Source organism: Triticum aestivum, chromosome 5A (assembly GCF_018294505.1).
Source record: "Triticum aestivum cultivar Chinese Spring chromosome 5A, IWGSC CS RefSeq v2.1, whole genome shotgun sequence".
Classification (NCBI taxonomy): Eukaryota; Viridiplantae; Streptophyta; class Magnoliopsida; order Poales; family Poaceae; genus Triticum; species Triticum aestivum.
Window position 1 is genome coordinate 509236359 of NC_057806.1, and position 282 is coordinate 509236640.

Genomic DNA, 282 nt, shown 5'->3' on the forward strand with positions numbered 1-282 from the left:
TTGACTGTAAACTACTTCGGCAAACAGTGAGATTAACATCGTCTATCAGCAAACATTCAGCGCTACACCGACATGCATGGGGCCTCAGTCTAGAATGCGCGTACCGTGGGAGAAGTTGACCGCCGTGCGTCTCCACACAAACGTCACCAGCGGTGGTGGAGCTGACCGCCGTGCGCTTCCACAAGAACGTCGCCAGCGGTGGCGGCGCGGTTAGAGGACGGCAGTCTACAAGAGCATACTGTGGGAGCGAGAGGATCATCATGCGTCCCCTAGACAAACCGC